The 20,835-nt window shown below is 42.4% G+C and overlaps 1 protein-coding gene across 1 annotated transcript in view; it reads right to left on the bottom strand.

Annotated features, from left to right (window-relative positions):
• Window positions 1-20,835, bottom strand: part of LOC140190525 (adhesion G protein-coupled receptor B2-like) — a 1,142,782-nt gene that overhangs the window by 323,764 nt on the left and 798,183 nt on the right. The gene's annotated exons all lie outside the window — the stretch shown is intronic.

Genomic DNA, 20,835 nt, shown 5'->3' with positions numbered 1-20,835 from the left:
TAGGTGCAGGAGCATTTCAGTTACTGTGTGACTGCAGGAGTATTTCAGTTACTGTGTAGGTGCAGGAGCATTTCAGTTACTGTGTGACTGCAGGAGTATTTCAGTTACTGTGTGACTGCAGGAGTATTTCAGTTACTGTGTGTCTGCAGGTGTATTTCAGTTACTGTGTGACTGTGGAAGTATTTCAGTTACTGTGTGGGTGCAGGAGTATTTCAGTTACTGTGTGACTTCAGGAGTATTTCAGTTACTGTGTGACTGCAGGAGTATTTCATTTACTGTGTGACTGCAGGAGTATTTCAGTTACTATGTGTCTGCAGGAGTATTTCAGTTACTGTGTGACTGCAGGAGTATTTCAGTTATGGTGTAGGTGCAGGAGCATTTCAGTTACTGTGTGACTGCAGGAGTATTTCAGTTATTGTGTGACTGCAGGAGTATTTCATTTACTGTGTGACTGAAGGAGTATTTCAGTTACTGTGTGGGTGCAGGAGTATTTCAGTTACTGTGTGTCTGCAGGGGCATTTCAGTTACTGTGTGGGTTCAGGGGCATTTCAGTTACTGTGTAGGTGCAGGAGCATTTCATTTACTGTGTGACAGCAGGAGTATTTCAGTTACTGTGTGACTGCAGGAGTATTTCAGATACTGTGTGTCTGCAGGAGTATTTCAGTTACGATGTGACTGCAGGAGTATTTCAGTTACTATGTGACTGCAGGAGTATTTCAGTTACTGGGTGGGTGCAGGAGTATTTCAGTTACTGTGTGACGGCAGGTGTATTTCAGTTACTGTGTGACTGCAGGAGAATTTCAGTTACTGTGTGACTGCAAGATTATTTCAGTTAGTGTGTGACTGCAGGAGTATTTCAGTTACTGTGTGGGTGCAGGAGTATTTCAGTTACTGTGTGACTGCAGGAGTATTTCAGTTACTGTGTGGGTGCAGGAGTATTTCAGTTACTGTGTGACTGCAGGAGCATTTCAGTTACTGTGTGACTGCAGGAGTATTTCAGTTACTGTGTGACTGCAGGAGTATTTCAGTTACTGGGTGGGTGCAGGAGTATTTCAGTTACTATGTGACTGCAGGAGTATTTCATTTACTGTGCGACTGCAGGAGTATTTCAGTTACTATGCGTCTGCAGGAGTATTTCAGTTACTATGTGTCTGCAGGAGTATTTCATTTACTGTGTGGGTGCGGGAGTATTTCATTTACTGTGTGGGTGCAGGAGTATTTCAGTTACTGTGTGGGTGCAGGAGTATTTCAGTTACTGTGTGACTGCAGGAGCATTTCATTTGCTGTGTGACTGCAGGAGTATTTCAGTTACTATGTGACTGCAGGAGTATTTCAGTTACTGTGTGACTGCAGGAGTATTTCAGTTACTGTGTGACTGCAGGAGTATTTCAATTACTGTGTGGGTGCAGGAGTATTTCATTTACTGTGTGGGTGCAGGAGTATTTCAGTTACTGTGTGACTGCAGCAGTATTTCATTTGCTGTGTGACTGCAGGAGTATTTCAGTTACGATGTGTCTGCATGAGTACTTCATTTACTGTGTGGGTGCAGGAGTATTTCAGTTACTGTGTGACTGCAGGAGTATTTCATTTGCTGTGTGACTGCAGGAGTATTTCAGTTACGATGTGTCTGCATGAGTATTTCATTTACTGTGTGGGTGCAGGAGTATTTCAGTTACTGTGTGGGTGCAGGAGTATTTCAGTTACTGTGTGACTGCAGGAGTATTTCATTTGCTGTGTGACTGCAGGAGTATTTCAGTTACTGTGTGACTGCAGGAGTATTTCGTTTACTGTGTGACTGCAGGAGTATTTCAGTTACTGTGTGGGTGCAGGAGTATTTCAGTTACTGTGTGTCTGCAGGGGCATTTCAGTTACTGTGTGGGTTCAGGGGCATTTCAGTTACTGTGTAGGTGCAGGAGCATTTCATTTACTGTGTGACAGCAGGAGTATTTCAGTTACTGTGTGACTGCAGGAGTATTTCAGATACTGTGTGTCTGCAGGAGTATTTCAGTTACTATGTGACTGCAGGAGTATTTCAGTTACTGAGTGACTGCAGGAGTATTTCAGTTACTGTGTGTCTGCAGGAGTATTTCAGTTACTCTGTAGGTGCAAGAGCATTTCAGTTACTGTGTGACTGCAGGAGTATTTTAGTTACTGTGTGACTGCAGGAGTATTTCAGTTACTGTGTGACTGCAGGAGTATTTCAGTTACTGTATGACTGCAGGAGTATTTCAATTACTGTGTGGGTGCAGGAGTATTTGATTTACTGTGTGACTGCAGGAGTATTTCAGTTACTGTGTGGGTTCAGGAGTATTTCAGTTACTGTGTGACTGTGGAAGTATTTCAGTTACTGTGTGACTGCAGGAGTATTTCAGTTACTGTGTGGGTGCAGGAGTATTTCAGTTACTGTGTGACTGTGGAAGTATTTCAGTTACTGTGTGATTGCAGGAGTATTTCAGTTACTGTGTGGGTGCAGGAGTATTTCAGTTACTGTGTGGGTGCAGGAGTATTTCAGTTACTGTGTGACTGCAGGAGCATTTCAGTTACTGTGTGGGTGCAGGAGTATTTCAGTTACTGTGTGACTGCAGGAGTATTTCATTTACTGTGTGACTGCAGGAGTATTTCAGTTACTGTGTGACTGCAGGAGTATTTCATTTACTGTGTGACTGCAGGAGTATTTCAGTTACTATGTGTCTGCAGGAGTATTTCAGTTATGGTGTAGGTGCAGGAGTATTTCAGTTACTGTGTGACTGCAGGAGTATTTCAGTTACTGTGTGACTGCAGGAGTATTTCAGTTACTATGTGACTGCAGGAGTATTTCAGTTACTATGTGTCTGCAGGAGTATTTCAGTTATGGTGTAGGTGCAGGAGCATTTCAGTTACTGTGTGACTGCAGGAGTATTTCAGTTACTGCGTAGGTGCAGGAGCATTTCAGTTACTGTGTGACTGCAGGAGTATTTCAGTTACTGTGTGACTGCAGGAGTATTTCAGTTACTGTGTGTCTGCAGGTGTATTTCAGTTACTGTGTGACTGTGGAAGTATTTCAGTTACTGTGTGGGTGCAGGAGTATTTCAGTTACTGTGTGACTTCAGTAGTATTTCAGTTACTGTGTGACTGCAGGAGTATTTCATTTACTGTGTGACTGCAGGAGTATTTCAGTTACTGTGTGGGTGCAGGAGTATTTCAGTTACTGTGTGTCTGCAGGGGCATTTCAGTTACTGTGTGGGTTCAGGGGCATTTCAGTTACTGTGTAGGTGCAGGAGCATTTCATTTACTGTGTGACAGCAGGAGTATTTCAGTTACTGTGTGACTGCAGGAGTATTTCAGATACTGTGTGTCTGCAGGAGTATTTCAGTTACTATGTGACTGCAGGAGTATTTCAGTTACTGAGTGACTGCAGGAGTATTTCAGTTACTGTGTGTCTGCAGGAGTATTTCAGTTACTCTGTAGGTGGAAGAGCATTTCAGTTACTGTGTGACTGCAGGAGTATTTTAGTTACTGTGTGACTGCAGGAGTATTTCAGTTACTGTGTGACTGCAGGAGTATTTCAGTTACTGTGTGACTGCAGGAGTATTTCAATTACTGTGTGGGTGCAGGAGTATTTCATTTACTGTGTGACTGCAGGAGTATTTCAGTTACTGTGTGGGTTCAGGGGCATTTCAGTTACTGTGTGTCTGCAGGAGTATTTCATTTACAGTGCGACTGCAGGAGTATTTCAGTTACTGTGTGACTGCAGGAGTGTTTCTGTTACTGTGTGGGTGCAGGAGTATTTCAGTTACTGTGTGGGTGCAGGAGTATTTCAGTTACTGTGTGACTGTGGAAGTATTTCAGTTACTGTGTGATTGCAGGAGTATTTCAGTTACTGTGTGGGTGCAGGAGTATTTCAGTTACTGTGTGGGTGCAGGAGTATTTCAGTTACTGTGTGACTGCAGGAGCATTTCAGTTACTGTGTGGGTGCAGGAGTATTTCAGTTACTGTGTGACCGCAGGAGTATTTCATTTACTGTGTGACTGCAGGAGTATTTCAGTTACTGTGTGACTGCAGGAGTATTTCATTTACTGTGTGACTGCAGGAGTATTTCAGTTACTATGTGTCTGCAGGAGTATTTCAGTTATGGTGTAGGTGCAGGAGTATTTCAGTTACTGTGTGACTGCAGGAGTATTTCAGTTACTGTGTGACTGCAGGAGTATTTCAGTTACTATGTGACTGCAGGAGTATTTCAGTTACTATGTGTCTGCAGGAGTATTTCAGTTATGGTGTAGGTGCAGGAGCATTTCAGTTACTGTGTGACTGCAGGAGTATTTCAGTTACTGTGTAGGTGCAGGAGCATTTCAGTTACTGTGTGACTGCAGGAGTATTTCAGTTACTGTGTGACTGCAGGAGTATTTCAGTTACTGTGTGTCTGCAGGTGTATTTCAGTTACTGTGTGACTGTGGAAGTATTTCAGTTACTGTGTGGGTGCAGGAGTATTTCAGTTACTGTGTGACTTCAGGAGTATTTCAGTTACTGTGTGACTGCAGGAGTATTTCATTTACTGTGTGACTGCAGGAGTATTTCAGTTACTATGTGTCTGCAGGAGTATTTCAGTTACTGTGTGACTGCAGGAGTATTTCAGTTATGGTGTAGGTGCAGGAGCATTTCAGTTACTGTGTGACTGCAGGAGTATTTCAGTTATTGTGTGACTGCAGGAGTATTTCATTTACTGTGTGACTGAAGGAGTATTTCAGTTACTGTGTGGGTGCAGGAGTATTTCAGTTACTGTGTGTCTGCAGGGGCATTTCAGTTACTGTGTGGGTTCAGGGGCATTTCAGTTACTGTGTAGGTGCAGGAGCATTAGATTTACTGTGTGACAGCAGGAGTATTTCAGTTACTGTGTGACTGCAGGAGTATTTCAGATACTGTGTGTCTGCAGGAGTATTTCAGTTACTATGTGACTGCAGGAGTATTTCAGTTACTATGTGACTGCAGGAGTATTTCAGTCACTGGGTGGGTGCAGGAGTATTTCAGTTACTGTGTGACGGCAGGTGTATTTCAGTTACTGTGTGACTGCAGGAGAATTTCAGTTACTGTGTGACTGCAAGATTATTTCAGTTAGTGTGTGACTGCAGGAGTATTTCAGTTACTGTGTGGGTGCAGGAGTATTTCAGTTACTGTGTGACTGCAGGAGTATTTCAGTTACTGTGTGGGTGCAGGAGTATTTCAGTTACTGTGTGACTGCAGGAGCATTTCAGTTACTGTGTGACTGCAGGAGTATTTCAGTTACTGTGTGACTGCAGGAGTATTTCAGTTACTGGGTGGGTGCAGGAGTATTTCAGTTACCATGTGACTGCAGGAGTATTTCATTTACTGTGCGACTGCAGGAGTATTTCAGTTACTATGCGTCTGCAGGAGTATTTCAGTTACTATGTGTCTGCAGGAGTATTTCATTTACTGTGTGGGTGCGGGAGTATTTCATTTACTGTGTGACTGCAGGAGTATTTCAGTTACTGGGTGGGTGCAGGAGTATTTCATTTACTGTGCGACTGCAGCAGTATTTCATTTACTGTGCGACTGCAGGAGTATTTCAGTTACTATGCGTCTGCAGGAGTATTTCAGTTACTATGTGTCTGCAGGAGTATTTCAGTTACTGTGTGACTGCAGGAGTATTTCAGTTACTGTGTGACTGCAGGAGTATTTCATTTACTGTGTGACTGCAGGAGTATTTCAGTTACTGTGTGTCTGCAGGAGTATTTCAGTTACTCTGTAGGTGCAAGAGCATTTCAGTTACTGTGTGACTGCAGGAGTATTTTAGTTACTGTGTGACTGCAGGAGCATTTCAGTTACAGTGCGACTGCAGGTGTATTTCAGTTACTGTGTGACTGCAGGAGTGTTTCTGTTACTGTGTGGGTGCAGGAGTATTTCAGTTACTGTGTGGGTGCAGGAGTATTTCAGTTACTGTGTGACTGTGGAAGTATTTCAGTTACTGTGTGACTGCAGGAGTATTTCAGTTACTGTGTGGGTGCAGGAGTATTTCAGTTACTGTGTGTCTGCAGGAGTATTTCAGTTACTGTGTGGCTGCAGGAGTATTTCAGTTACTGTGTGACTGTGGACGTATTTCAGTTACTGTGTGATTGCAGGAGTATTTCAGTTACTATGTGACTGCAGGAGTATTTCAGTTACTGTGTGACTGCAGGAGTATTTCAGTTACTGTGTGACTGCAGGAGTGTTTTAGTTACTGTGTGACTGCAGGAGTATTTCAGTTACTGTGTGACTGCAGGAGTATTTCAGTTACTGTGTGGGTGCAGGAGTATTTTAGTTACTGTGTGACTGCAGGAGTATTTCAGTTACTGTGTGACTGCAGGAGTGTTTCTGTTACTGTGTGACTGCAGGAGTATTTCAGTTACTGTGTGACTGCAGGAGTGTTTCTGTTACTGTGTGACTGCAGGAGTATTTCAGTTACTGTGTGACTGCAGGAGTATTTTAGTTACTGTGTGACTGCAGGAGCATTTCAGTCACTGTTTGACTGCAGGAGTATTTCAGTTACTGTGTGACTGCAGGAGTATTTCAGTTACTGTGTGACTGCAGGAGTATTTCAGTTACTGTGTGGGTTCAGGGGCATTTCAGTTACTGTGTGTCTGCAGGAGTATTTCATTTACAGTGCGACTGCAGGAGTATTTCAGTTACTGTGTGACTGCAGGAGTGTTTCTGTTACTGTGTGGGTGCAGGAGTATTTCAGTTACTGTGTGGGTGCAGGAGTATTTCAGTTACTGTGTGACTGCAGGAGTATTTCAGTTACTGTGTGACTGCAGGAGTATTTCAGTTACTGTGTGACTGCAGGAGTATTTCAGTTACTGTGTGGGTGCAGGAGTATTTCAGTTACTGTGTGACTGCAGGAGTATTTTAGTTACTGTGTGACTGCAGGAGTATTTCAGTTACTGTGTGACTGCAGGAGTATTTCAGTTACTGTGTGACTGCAGGAGTATTTCAGTTACTGTGTGGGTGCAGGAGTATTTCAGTTACTGTGTGGGTTCAGGGGCATTTCAGTTACTGTGTGTCTGCAGGAGTATTTCATTTACAGTGCGACTGCAGGAGTATTTCAGTTCCTGTGTGACTGCAGGAGTGTTTCTGTTACTGTGTGGGTGCAGGAGTATTTCAGTTACTGTGTGGGTGCAGGAGTATTTCAGTTACTGTGTGACTGTGGAAGTATTTCAGTTACTGTGTGACTGCAGGAGTATTTCAGTTACTGTGTGGGTGCAGGAGTATTTCAGTTACTGTGTGTGTGCAGGAGTATTTCAGTTACTGTGTGGCTGCAGGAGTATTTCAGTTACTGTGTGACTGTGGACGTATTTCAGTTACTGTGTGATTGCAGGAGTATTTCAGTTACTATGTGACTGCAGGAGTATTTCAGTTACTGTGTGACTGCAGGAGTATTTCAGTTACTGTGTGACTGCAGGAGTGTTTTAGTTACTGTGTGACTGCAGGAGTATTTCAGTTACTGTGTGACTGCAGGAGTATTTCAGTTACTGTGTGGGTGCAGGAGTATTTTAGTTACTGTGTGACTGCAGGAGTATTTCAGTTACTGTGTGACTGCAGGAGTGTTTCTGTTACTGTGTGACTGCAGGAGTATTTCAGTTACTGTGTGACTGCAGGAGTGTTCTGTTACTGTGTGACTGCAGGAGTATTTCAGTTACTGTGTGACTGCAGGAGTATTTTAGTTACTGTGTGACTGCAGGAGTGTTTCTGTTACTGTGTGGGTGCAAAGGTATTTCAGTTACTGTGTGGGTGCAAGGGCATTTCAGTAACTGTGTGACTGCAGGAGTATTTCAGTTACTGTGTGACTGCAGGAGTATTTTAGTTACTGTGTGACTGCAGGAGTATTTTAGTTACTGTGTGACTGCAGGAGTATTTCAGTTACTGTGTGACTGCAGGAGTATTTCAGTTACTGTGTGTCTGCAGGAGTATTTCAGTTACTCTGTAGGTGCAAGAGCATTTCAGTTACTGTATGACTGCAGGAGTATTTTAGTTACTGTGTGACTGCAGGAGTATTTCAGTTACTGTGTGACTGCAGGAGTATTTCAGTTACTGTGTGACTGCAGGAGTATTTCAATTACTGTGTGGGTGCAGGAGTATTTCATTTACTGTGTGACTGCAGGAGTATTTCAGTTACTGTGTGACTGCAGGAGTATTTCAGTTACTGTGTGGGTTCAGGGGCATTTCAGTTACTGTGTGTCTGCAGGAGTATTTCATTTACAGTGCGACTGCAGGAGTATTTTAGTTACTGTGTGACTGCAGGAGTGTTTCTGTTACTGTGTGGGTGCAGGAGTATTTCAGTTACTGTGTGGGTGCAGGAGTATTTCAGTTACTGTGTGACTGTGGAAGTATTTCAGTTACTGTGTGATTGCAGGAGTATTTCAGTTACTGTGTGACTGCAGGAGTATTTCAGTTACTGTGTGTCTGCAGGAGTATTTCAGTTACTGTGTGTCTGCAGGAGTATTTCAGTTACTCTGTGGGTGCGGGAGTATTTCAGTTACTATGTGTCTGCAGGAGTATTTCAGTTACTGTGTGACTGCAGGAGTATTTCAGTTACTGTGTAGGTGCAGGAGCATTTCAGTTACTGTGTGACTGTGGAAGTATTTCAGTTACTGTGTGACTGCAAGAGTATTTCAGTTACTGTGTGACGGCAGGAGCATTTCAGTTACTGTGTGACTGCAGGAGTATTTCAGTTACTGTGTGACTGCAGGAGTATTTCAGTTACTGTGTGACTGCAGGAGTATTTCAGTTACTGTGTGACTGCAGGAGTATTTCAGTTACTGTGTGACTTCAGGGGCATTTCAGTTACTGTGTGACTGCAGGAGTATTTCAGTTACTGTGTGGGTGCAGGAGTATTTCAGTTACTGTGTGGTTGCAGGGGCATTTCAGTTACTGTGTGACTGCAGGAGTATTTCAGTTACTGTGTGGGTGCAGGAGTATTTCAGTTACTGTGTGACTGCAGGTATATTTCAGTTACTGTGTGACTGCAGGAGTATTTCAGTTACTGTGTGACTGCAGGAGTATTTCAGTTACTGTGTGACTGCAGGTATATTTCAGTTACTGTGTGACTGCAGGAGTATTTCAGTTACTGTGTGACTGCAGGAGTATTTCAGTTACTGTGTGACTGCAGGAGTATTTTAGTTACTGTGTGGGTGCAGGAGTATTTCATTTACTGTGTGACTGCAGGAGTATTTCAGTTACTGTGTGACTGCAGGAGTATTTCATTTACTGTGTGACTGCAGGAGTATTTCAGTTACTGTGTGGGTTCAGGGGCATTTCAGTTACTGTGTGGGTTCAGGGGCATTTCAGTTACTGTGTGTCTGCAGGAGTATTTCATTTACAGTGCGACTGCAGGTGTATTTCAGTTACTGTGTGACTGCAGGAGTGTTTCTGTTACTGTGTGGGTGCAGGAGTATTTCAGTTACTGTGTGGGTGCAGGAGTATTTCAGTTACTGTGTGGGTGCAGGAGTATTTCAGTTACTGTGTGGGTGCAGGAGTATTTCAGTTACTGTGCGACTGTAGAAGTATTTCAGTCACTGTGTGACTGCAGGAGTATTTCAGTAACTGTGTGACCGCAGGAGTATTTCAGTTACTGTGTGACTGCAGGAGTATTTTCGTTACTGTGTGACTGCAGGAGTATTTCAGTTACTGTGTGACTGCAGGAGTATTTCAGGTACTGTGTGACCACAGGAGTATTTCAGTTACTGTGTGACCACAGGAGTATTTCATTTACTGTGTGACTGCAGGAGTAATTTAGTTACTGTGTGACTGCAGGAGTGTTTCAGTTACTATGTGACTGCAGGAGTATTTTAGTTACTGTGTGACTGCAGGAGTATTTCAGTTACTGTGTGACTGCAGGAGTATTTCAGTTACTGTGTGACTGCAGGAGTATTTCAGTTACTGTGTGACTGCAGGAGTATTTTAGTTACTGTGTGACTGCAGGAGTATTTCAGTTACTGTGTGACTGCAGGAGTATTTCAGTTACTGTGTGACTGCAGGAGTATTTCAATTACTGTGTGGGTGCAGGAGTATTTCATTTACTGTGTGACTGCAGGAGTATTTCAGTTACTGTGTGACTGCAGGAGTATTTCAGTTACTGTGTGGGTTCAGGGGCATTTCAGTTACTGTGTGTCTGCAGGAGTATTTCATTTACAGTGCGACTGCAGGAGTATTTTAGTTACTGTGTGACTGCAGGAGTGTTTCTGTTACTGTGTGGGTGCAGGAGTATTTCAGTTACTGTGTGGGTGCAGGAGTATTTCAGTTACTGTGTGACTGTGGAAGTATTTCAGTTACTGTGTGATTGCAGGAGTATTTCAGTTACTGTGTGACTGCAGGAGTATTTCAGTTATTGTGTGACTGCAGGAGTATTTCAGTTACTGTGTGACTTCAGGGGCATTTCAGTTCCTGTCTGACTGCAGGAGTATTTCAGTTACTGTGTGGGTGCAGGAGTATTTCAGTTACTGTGTGGGTGCAGGAGTAGTTCAGTTACTGTGTGACTGCAGGTGTATTTCAGTTACTGTGTGACTGCAGGAGTATTTCAGTTACTGTGTGACTGCAGGAGTATTTCAGTTACTGTGTGACTGCAGGAGTATTTCATTTACTGTGTGACTGCAGGAGTATTTCAGTTACTGTGTGGGTTCAGGGGCATTTCAGTTACTGTGTGGGTTCAGGGGCATTTCAGTTACTGTGTGTCTGCAGGAGTATTTCATTTACAGTGCGACTGCAGGTGTATTTCAGTTACTGTGTGACTGCAGGAGTGTTTCTGTTACTGTGTGGGTGCAGGGGTATTTCAGTTACTGTGTGGGTGCAGGAGTATTTCAGTTACTGTGTGACTGCAGGAGTATTTCAGTTACTGAGTGACCACAGGAGTATTTCAGTTACTGTGTGACCACAGGAGTATTGCAGTTACTGTGTGACCACCGGAGTATTGCAGTTACTCTACGACTGCAGGACCTTTTTGGGTACTGTGCGACTTACAGCTTAGAGTTCATTGTGCCGAACATACCCAAATTAGAAGCCGTGGATGAACCAGGAGATTCACAGTCTGCTGATGGCTTGGTCTGTTGTGTTCAAAGCTGGTGATGCAGAACTCTACAAGTCATCTAGTTATGACATATGGAAGGGCATCGTGAGAGCAAAAGGTAATTCCATGTGAAATTAGATACAATCGGATACATGACAGCTGTGGCAGGGTTTGCAGGTCATAATTTCCTTCAAGGTGAAAGCTAACATAACAAATGGCTTTGTTGCTTCACTTCCCGATGAGGTGAACACCTGTTGAAAGGGAGAATAAGTCTGTACCCGTAAAATCCTGCAGCACCTGGTGAACCTGTGATATCTGTCTCAGAGCTCAATGTCAGAATATCTTTCCAGTGGGTGAATCATCGCAAGGCATCAGGCCCAGATAGTGTACCTGGCAGGAAACTTGCAACGACTAACTGCTGGAAGTGTTCATGGACATCTCCAGTTTCTCACTTGCTGCTTCAGGAGGTTCCCAGCTGCTTCAAAAGCCCATCAGTCATACCAGCGCTGATAAAAAGCAGGCTGAGTGTGTCAATGACTGTCACCCAATAGCACTCTCATATACTATGATTAACTACTTAGAGAAATTGATCATGGCCAGGATCAATTCCTGCCCGAGCAAGGTCTTGGACCTCTGCAACTTGCCTATCACCAAAATAGGATGCAATCTCACTGCCTCTCTTTCCATTTGGCTTTGAATCACCTGGATAACAGCAATACCCACATCAAGTTGCTGTTTATTAATTACAGCTTAGAATTCAACACAATCAGAACAGTTCTAATCAATAAACTCCAAAACCTGGGACTCTGTACCTCCTTCTGTAACCAGATCCTTGACTTCCTCACCAGGAGATCAAAGTCAGAGCAGATTGGAATAACATCCTCTCCTCACTCACAATTAATATTTGCACACCTCAAGAATGTGTGCTTCGCCCGCTGTTGTATTCCCTCTACACTTATGATTGCGTGGCTAGGCACAGCTCAGACACCATCCATACATTTTGTTGGCAGAACCTCGGTGGTGAGGAGATAGATCAGCTGGTTGAGAGGTGTTGTAACACTAAGACAAACAATTGTGGATTTCCGGAAGGGGAAGTCAAGGAAACATACACTAATCCTCATCAAGGGATCAGCAGTGGAAAGGGTGAGCAGATGCAAGTTCCTGGTATTAACACCTCTGAAAATTTGTCCAAGGTGCAACGTATTGATGCAATTACAAAGATGGTGTGCCAGTGGCTATATTGCATTAGGAGTTTGAGGAGATTTGATATGTCATCAAAGACTTATAATACATTTCTACAGATGTATCACAGAGAGCATTCTACCTGACTGCAGGACTGTCTGATATGGAGGCACCAATGCACAAGTTGCCGAGAGTCGTAGAGTCAGCCAGCTCCATCATGGGCACTAGCCTCCATAACACTGAGGACCCCTTCAAAGGAGATGCCTCAGGCAGAAAGCATCCATCACTAAGGACCCTCATCACCCAGGACATGCCACCTTCTCATTGCCATTGCCAAGAGAGAGCCTGAAGATACACACTCAATGTTTCAGGAGCAGCTTCTTTCCCACTATCACCAGGTATCTGAATGGACCGTGAACAACACCTCATTATTTGATTGCACTGTTTAATTTAATTTTTGTGTATATTTCTTATTGCAATTTATAGTTTTTTATTAATGTTATGTATTGCAATATATTACCAGTGCAATGACATATGCCAGTGATATTAATCCTGATTCTGATTAAAGTCATAGGGTTATAGAGAAGCGCAGCACAGAAACAGGCCCTTTGGCCCATCAGGCCCATGCTGAACCACTTAATCTGCCTGAACCCATCGACCTGCACTGGGACCAGAGCCTCTGTACCTCCAGAATCAATGCACCCATCCAAACCTCTCCGAAATGACAAAATCAAGCTCCCATGCACCACTTGCACTAGCAGCTTGTTCCACACTCTCGCCACCCTCCGAGTGAAGACATTTCCTCTCATGTTCCCCTTAAACTTTTCACCTTTCACTCTTATCTCATGACCTCTCTCATCCAACCTCAGTGGGAAAAGCCTGCTTACGTTTAACCTATTTATACTCCTCATAATTTTGTATACTTCTATCAAATTTCCTCTCAATCTTCTAAGGAATACATTCCTAACCTGTTCAATCTTTCCTTATAACTCATGTCCTCCAGACCCTTGTAAATTTCTCTGCACTCTTTCATTCTTATTTACATTGTTCCTGTGGGTAAGTGACCAAAACTACTCCAAATTAGGCCTCACCAATGTCATATACAACTTCAAAATAGCACTGCGTCTCCTGTATGCAATGCTTCGATTTATGAAGGCCAATATACCAAGCTTTCTTCATGACCTTATCTGGTGTGCCTCAATTGGCTGCTAGCAGAGAAGCAATTGATTTAATTACTTCTTAAATAAGGGGAAGAAAATGATTGCAAGTCTTTACAAAAAGAAGAAATCTCTCTCCATCTGCAGCAGAATCTAAAAAATGGGACACATTGGGACCATTGAATTTTGGCCCAATTAAGCGGCTGTACCCATAAACTGAAGTTTTATGTAAATATAGTAGTTAAAAAAGGTATAAAGAGACAAACTACTGCTTAACTGAGTAACAAATTATACATTTAAATGAAATACAGAACAAATTAGAGCACTACCAATGCTGTTGGTGGTTGTCCATCGTATCCAGACTGGATATGACAGGAAAGGCAGTTCCACTCTCTCGACCTCGGAAGTCTGGATCCAGTGATATGAGTAGATGACACAATTGGGGTCTTCCCTAGTTGCAATGACTTCTATCCTTTGTCACGTCATCCACTCTCCGTTGCCTTCCTGGACATTGGATGTCACTGCAGATCTCATTCACCCCGTCCACTGGAGCTTACTTCTCATGCTAGGACAGGTAGGTTCCTACCTCACTGGGGTATGAAACACACCACCTCCATTTGCCTGTTGGAGCAGTGTACCAGGGTGTGGCTGCTGTCACATGCAAACAACTATCTGGAGCCACAGGTGAGAACTGAACATTTGGTGGGACCAAAGGTAATTCAAGAAGATGAAAAAGAATCTAGTCCTTTCCTGGCGTATGTGATGAATAAACTCTTCTCGGACTTCCAGCCAGGTATCAATTTTAACCGACGTTTCAATGAGAAAATCTGCCATCTTCATCAGGGATGCTGCGTGGCCATGTCTAGTCCAGTCTGGTGGTATTTAGACTATATCGGCCTCTGCCAATCCTTTGGATTCATCCGCTACATGCAGAAGAACAGGCTGCTGCATTGCCAGCTGCTTGCTCTCCATATCGTACTGCCTGGCTTGCAAACTAGTTTGTGTATGATAAGTAGGATGCACAGGCATCACAGGTCTTGCCAGTCAAAATTGAAGTCAACATAAGACTGCCTTAGAGACTCTAGCTCCGAATTTTTCCGCCAGGGTTTACACTTGAAGCCTTCCCCATGAGGGGTATAGCAGCGAGCAGCGGAGCTTTGAGATCAGAGTTTCCCTCCTCCTAGGTGGGCTGCCAACCACAGCTGATAAGCTCCATCTGACTGATGATTGGCTTTAAGGCTCCAGTAACTCACCTTTGGACCCTTCTCCTGTCAGTAGAAATGCTTTCACCGTGCTTAGCAGCTAATCTACACGTGAAGACCAGGAGATGGACTTGGTTGTCAGAGGCTATTTGAGATGCACTACACTGGAAGCATTTAATGGGTAGTGGGAGTTTATCCCCCACTCCTTCCGCAGCTATGACAACCTTAAGGAACCAATAGTAATTTATAGTAAATTTTATGTATTTCACTATACTGCTGCTACAAAACATAATTTCATGACATATATCAGTGAGAATAAACCTGATTCTCAATTCAGTTGACACTAGGCCATTTCTGATGTTATTTAATCAGGATTCAACAGAGTTTCTCCTGAATCTGTGAGACTCAAGGAACAGGGAAACCACAGAAAAGGGCACACTGAGTAAAACAAGGCAATGGAAAAAATCAAAACGGAGAAAAGACAAAAGTCTTCAACAATTTATTAATTATAGGAAAAGGATGACATTACTTGGTACATTCAGTGTCAGAATCAGAATCAGAAGCCTGTTTGATGTCACCAGCATTTGTTATGAAATTTGTTAAATTTGCAGTAGCAGTACAATGCAATACATGATATATGTAATAGTTAACTTAAATAAGTTGTGCAAAAATAATGGAAATCAAAGAGATACATTTAAATACAATTACTTACAAATTATAACCATTCAAATTATAATCAGTTATTGAAAGCTAGTCATTAGGCAGAACCACATGTGTAGTAATGAACTCCGCAAGTCTGGCGATCTACGGAAGGGAATAAATTGTCAATGTTACTGTCCAAGACCCTTCATCAGGACTGAAAAGGAAGTGAGCAGAGGCCAGAATAAGGTGGTGGGGGGAGGAGATGGAGTACAAGTTGGCAGATGATAGGTGAGGGATGAGGTGGATGAAGGACGGTCAATGAAGTCGGAAGGAGGGAGGGGATAGTTGGAAGAGATAAAGGGCTGAAGAGAAGGGAATCTGGAAGAATGGGACGGAAAGGAACCACAGAAAAATGATGGGTAAGAGAGGAGAAACGAAAGGGTGGGAGAAGAATGGAAAAAGGGGAATGGTGGGAGGAACACCATTTGATTGGAAGCTACCTACACAGAATATGAGATGTTGCTCTTCCAGTCTGAGTTTAGCCTCATCATAGCAGTAGAGGAGGCCATGGATAGAAATGTCTGAATAGGAATAGGAATGGGAACTTGAATTGAAATGTGCAGCAACTGGGAGATCCTCCCTTGAGCAGTGGACAGAGTGAAGGTTCTTGACAATCAGCTCTCCAATTTGTGTTGGGTTTCAACAAAATAGAAGAGGCTGTACTGGGAGCACAGGATACAGCATATGACCCTAAAAGACTCACAGGTGAATTGTTGCCTTACCTGGAAGGTGCGTTCTTCCAGTTGCTACCTGCCAGCTTGTATATCTTCCCCTCCCCATTCTACTTATTCTGGCTCCTGCCTCCTTCCTTTCCAGTCCCGATAAGGAACTGAGAAGTCGACTGTTCATTCTCCTCCTTAGATAATGCCGGACTTGCTGAGTTTCTCCATCACTTGGTGTGTCTTGATCTAGATTCCCAGCACCTGTAGAATCTCTTGTATTTTTAACCTGGTTTATGATCTGAGGCATGAGCAGATTGGCAAAGACTGAGTGAGATCAGTGAAAGTAATTTAGCTTGATCTAAAACTAAACAAACTTCTAGGATATGAAGTGTGAATTGGATTGAGAAGCAATGTTAAAAATGCTGACAGTAGACAAGTATTTGCAATTAGTTCACTGTTTAAAATAAACACAGCGTCCCTTAAGACAGAGGTATACAATATTGACAAACAGAACAGTGAGGATTGTGAAAATGTCAGCAAAACAGGATCAAAAAATTTGTAATAGAAGGGAAAATAGAATACAGAAAGAGGGAGAAGTAACTGAAAAACAAAAAATAAGTAATGGAAATGAATTAGCTGTGCAGAGGGAATTGGGAGTGCTTGTGCATGAATCACAAAAGGTTGGTTTGCAGGTGCAGCAGGCTATCAAGAAGGCAAATGGGATGTTGGTAGAGGAATTTAATTTAAGACCAGGGAGGTTATGCTGCAACTGTAAGAGTACTGGTGAGGCCACACCTGGAGTACTGTGTGCACTTGATGTTAAATCAACTTGAAAAGTGAAGATAGGAATGGCAGATGGAATTTAACTCAGACAAGTGTTAAGTGATACATTTTGGGACTCAAATATTAACAAGGACTTGGGAGATGTTATAGTACAGAGAGATCTAGGGGTACGCGTAAATCGTTCTCTAAAAGTGGCATCACAGTCAGTGACAAAGGCTTGTGGCGTGTTTGCCTTCATCAGACGGCTATTGAGTACAAGAACGGGAATATCGTAGCAGATGAAAGGAGTCAAATCCTTCTTTCTAGTTTTCATGGGCAGCATTATAAGAACATAAATCTTGAATAAAAAAGTTACTTCTACTGGTAAGTCACAGGTTTAACTTTCTGCTATGAGTTTATTTCTTAATTAATATACAGACAGAGCTATTTCATGGAATAACGGGGAAAGTGAGAGCAGTTCCCAATTTTAGAAAGCTATTAAGAACATAAGAAAGGGGAGCAGGAGTAGGCCATCTCGCCCGTAGAGCCTGCCCCACCGTTCAGTAAGATCATGGTTGATCTGGCCATGGACTCATCTCCACCTTTTCACCATAACCCTAAATTCCCCGACTATGCAAAAATCTATCCAACATTGTCTTAAATATATTTACTGAGGTAGCCTCCACTGCTTCATTTGGCAGAGAATTCCACAGATTCACCACTCTTTAGGAAAAGCAGTTCCTCCTCATCTCCATCCTAAATTTACACCCCTGAATTTTGAGGCTATGTCTCATAACTCTAGTCTCACCTACCAGTGGAAACAACTTTCCTGCTTCTATCTTATCTGTCCCTTTCATAAATTTATATGTTTCTGCAATATCTTTTTGAATTCCAGTGAGTACAATCCCAGGCAATTCAATCTCTCCTCAGTCTAACCCCCTCATCTCTGGAATCAAACTGGTGAACCTTCCCTGCACCACCTCCAAAGCCAGTATAGAAACATAGAAAACCTACAGCACAATAAATGCCCTTTGGCCCACAAAGCTGTGCCAAACATGGCCGTACCTTAGAACTACCTAGGCTCATTACGTTCTTCTGGGATCCATTTGTGTGAGGAAGTCTTTCTTTGTTTGAACAATTGTCAACTAAATATAGTTTACCAAAAACCCATTTTTTTCGGTACCTACAAGTTAGAAATTTCCTGCCATCTCAATTATATACATTTCCTAATAGTTCTGATAAGAATGTATTAGATGAAATTCTTAATATGAAATCATTCTATAATGGTTCAATATCCAATATTTATGATATGTTGTTGGGAATGAGAAATGATTCTTTAGACAAAATTAAAAACCTTTGGGAACAAGATTTACAGACCTCAATGTCTAAAGAAACTTGGAATGAGATTTTTAAATTGGTTAATACTTCATTGCTATGTGCTCGTCATTCCCTCCTACAATTTAAAGTGGTTCATAGGGCTTATATGACCAAGGATAAGTTATCCCATTTTTATAGGGATATATCTCCCTACTGTGATAGGTGTAACAATGGAGAAGCTTCACTTATTCATATGTTTTGGACATGCCCAAGTCTTAGAAAATATTGGAAGGAAGTACAGCATTCCAAACCTTTTCTATACTTTTTAAAGTAAATTTTAAGCCTAATCTTTTGACTGCCCTATTTGGTATTGTTGGAAGGAAAGATTTGACTTCTTGTTAAAGTACAGATGTTGGTTAATAGTATATTTTATTATCTGATAAGTTTTTTTTTCCTTTTTTTTTCCCAAACAGACTTTGGTAGTGGGTGTAGATCTTCTTTTAATAAAATTGTTTATATTCTAATATACGAATTAAAATAGTCCATATGAATATAGAGCAGGGGTCCCCAACCTTTTTGCACTGCAGACCGGTTTAATATTAACAATATTCTTGCGGACCGGCCAACTGGGGGGAGGGGGGTGGGAGTGGTTTTCAAGTAGGGTTAAACTCACCTCTTTTACAGTTAGGGTTGCCAACTTTCTCACTCCCAAATAAGGGACAAAAGTAGCAGTCAAATCCTGGGACACTTTATCCCAGGATAGACTACCATGACCATGAAGCCTTGCGCAGGCACCTGTGTGCGCATGCGTGACTGCCCATGTGATGTTTTGCCTTCATCTTCCCAACTACACTGTCCATACATTATTTCTACTTTATATAGGCTGTGTATTTATCATATTCCTGCTTTTACTATATGTTAGTGTTATTTATTTTTGGTTTTATGTGTTATTTAGTATGATTTGGTAGGTTATTTTTTGGGTCTGGGAACACTCAAAAAGTTTTCCCATATAAATTAATGGTAATCGCTTCTTCGCTTCACACCATTTCGGCATGAAAGGTTTCATAGGAACGCTGTACCTTAGCGGGGGAAATACAGGACAAACCAAATTTAGCCTGATATACAGGATGTCCCAGCAAATACGGGACAGTTGGCAACCTGATGTTCAAGTTCAACAGCGTGTGACAGTGAATGAGGAAAGGTGAAGCTGACTCATATACTTTCCTCACGGCCTGGTAGCACGCACTTTGCGGCCCGGTACCAGTCCGCGGCCCGGTGGTTGGGGACCGCTGATATAGAGTAAGGAGTTCGTTAATGTGATTCAATATACTGTATCTGGTGTATTATATTTTTTCTTTTGTTTTATAATATGTATTCTCTTAAACTCTGTATTCTTCTATATAGAAATCAATAAAAAATATTGGAAAAGAAAAGAACTACCTAGGCTTACCCATAGCCCTCTATTTTTCTAAGCTCTATGTATCCATCCAGGGGTCTCTTAAAAGTCCCTATCGTTTTCACCTCCACCACCGCTGCCGGCAGCCCATTCCACGCACTCACCACTCTCTACGTAAAAAACATACCCCTGCCATCTCCTCTATACCTACTTCCAAGCACCTTAAAAATATGCCCTCTCATGCCAGCCATTTCAGCCCTGGGAAAAAGCCTCCGACTATATACAAAATCAATGCCTCTCATCATCTTGTACACTCTGTCAGGTCACCTCTCATCCTCCGTCGCTCCAAGGAGAAAAGGCCGAGTTCACTCAATCTATTCTCATAAGGCATAAGCTCCCCAATCCAGACAATGTCCTTGTAAATCTCCTCTGCACCCTTTCTATGGTTTCCACGTCCTTCCAGTAGTGAAGCAACCAGAACTGAGCACAGTGTTTCAAGTGGGGTCTGACCAGGGTCCTATATAGTTGCAACATTACTTCTCGGTTCTTAAACTCAGTCCCACGATTGATGAAGGCCAATGCACCGTATGCCTTCTTAACCACAGAGTCAACCTGTGTAGCAGCTTTTGAGGGTCCTATGGACCCGGACCCCAAGATCCCTCTGATCCTCCACACAGCCAAGAGTCTTACCATTAATACTATATTCCGTCGACGCTGAGGTTTTCTTCTTTTCCATTTTTAAGTTGTTAGTTTTGCCCAAGTCTTTTAGTTTAGTTTAGTTGTTTTTTTTTTCTTTTGGGATGGGTTTTTTTTTTCTCTTTTTCTTTCTTTTTTCTTTTTTTTTTTGCTTTATATTATCCGTGATCAGTTCTACATGTATGGGAGTTTTGGTAATTTCCACTATTTGGTTTTGCAATTACTCTTTTTTTAAATGTAACAATACATCTCATATTACCTGTATTATTGCTATGTTTTGTTTCTATATTTTGAAATTAATAAAAAGATTGAAAAAGAAAAAAAAATACCATATTCTGTCATGATATTTGACCTACCAAAATGAGCCACCTCATACTTATCTGGGTTGAACTCCATCTGCCACTTCTCAGCCCAGTTTTGCATCCTATCAATGTCCCATTGTAACCTCTGACGGCCCTCCACACTATCCACAACACCCCCAACCTTTGTGTCATCAGTAAATTTACTAACCCATCCCTCCACTTCCTCATCCAGGTCATTTATATACTGTATCCTTCCTCAAGTAAGGAGACCAGACCTGGACGCAGTACTCCAGGTGCGGCCTCACCAATACCCTGTACAGTTGCAGCATAACCTCCCTGGTCTTAAATTCAATCCCTGTAATAATGAAGGCCAACATTCCATTTGCCTTCTTGACAGGCTGCTGCACCTGCAAACCAACCTTTTGTGA

This window comes from Mobula birostris, chromosome 30 (assembly GCF_030028105.1).
Source record: "Mobula birostris isolate sMobBir1 chromosome 30, sMobBir1.hap1, whole genome shotgun sequence".
In the NCBI taxonomy this organism is placed as follows: Eukaryota; Metazoa; Chordata; class Chondrichthyes; order Myliobatiformes; family Myliobatidae; genus Mobula; species Mobula birostris.
This window is presented reverse-complemented; position numbering and strand designations above follow the sequence as displayed.